The following is a 1,617-nucleotide window of genomic DNA, read 5'->3' as shown; positions in this document are numbered from 1 at the left end:
ACTATTTTGATGAGTTTTGAGTTTTATCATTTAAAGAGGGGTTGCAATCGGCTCAATCATTGGTGAAGGGCAGCCCAAGATTGAACTCTCAGGTGGGATGCAGAGGCGTTAATGTTGCAGTTGTAACGTTTGTGATTTCGTATTTTTAAGTACTGTAATTTATTAGCCAGATTTTGGTTTTAGAATTGCCAGGAATACTTTATTGGGAATATGTAGCAATTTGGTTTTAGATGGTCATTTACTGCTTTGTATCTTTTAATTATTTTATGTATGTATTCATTTTACACTGTAATCTGCACTGTACGGTTACGTTGCAACGCCAAGAACCCATATGCTATTAGTATCTATTTTGCTCACGTAAATTGTGAATGTCACTGTCTGCCGTTATTAATTATCGTTTGGTTCAACCTGGTTTCCTGCTGTGGGGAAGCAGGGCTGGGTCTCCATTCCTCCTACGAACTGCGACTGCTCTCTGTTCGCATCGCTCGTGCTCGTGTATCGGATTGTGCTCTTAGAAAAGTCGTGTTGGTAGAAACTTCTTCGTGACGTGCCACACCTACCAGGCCGCCGATTGTCGAAAAAAGCCTCTGGTGGGAATGCATCCGTGCAAGAAGAGCCGCAAAATGGCGGCGAGCCTCGAGCTGCAGCGCTACAGCCCCACTAGATGTTCATGAAATGCTTCGCTCTGCTATAAGTCGAACCTCCGTCTGGAAGAAGGGATAGCTGCTACCAAGAGCGAGAATGTCCGACGCCAGCCATACATCACAGGCTCCCTATTTAACTCCCCATTTAACCTCGTATGTCTACCCTACGTATACATTGGGTCATCACCCACCTGGACTTCCAGCACCCCCCAAGTTTTGAGTGCCCGAGATGAAATCCCGGTGTTCTGCGGTGAGACGCCTGCCTCGCAAACTCTGCAGAGAATACGGAGATGGAAGATTTACCATAGAGCTGCTCACGTTGCCAGCCGCCGATGAAGCATTGGTACGAATGGCAAAGGGAGAACACGAGTTTACACACGGATGGTGTTGCTTGGACTCGCGTTCCAGAGCATAATGTCCTGACAAGATTTCAAAGCAAAATTGAGGACCAAATTCAGGGGTGTTAGGACACCCGAACATTTCTTCGCAAAGTGATCATTTGGTGGCTCCTGTGCCCCTTTCAGTTGCGCCGCTCGGGGCCGCTGAAGAGATCCATGATAAGTGTGAAGAAATTCCAACGCATTTCCCCTGTGCATGTTGCTGAGCCTACTGTAGTCCTAGCAAAGTCAGGATGCTTTGTCCCAGCAAATCTGACTCAAGGCGTACTACCTGACCCCTGTCTCGCTATTACAGAAGGCAACGCTTCCTGCTCCCTGTCAACGAACGGTGAACCAGTGTTTGGGTCGTGAATATGGACCTGAGAGCAACAAAATTTTTCCCCAGGTACGATAATGGGTTATGCAGAAATTGTACAACTCTAAGAAACCATAACAGCAGATGAGGGCGACACAGGCTTTGGACCTTAGTGATCGCGGTAACGAAATGCTTTGCTTCTCTACTACTGGAGTATGGGATCATGAGACCTTTAATATGACGGTCAAGATGGGCTCATTGGTGATGAGTTTGATGGTAA

This window comes from Penaeus monodon, chromosome 34 (assembly GCF_015228065.2).
Source record: "Penaeus monodon isolate SGIC_2016 chromosome 34, NSTDA_Pmon_1, whole genome shotgun sequence".
NCBI lineage: Eukaryota > Metazoa > Arthropoda > Malacostraca > Decapoda > Penaeidae > Penaeus > Penaeus monodon.
Note: the sequence above shows the minus strand (reverse complement) of the source record.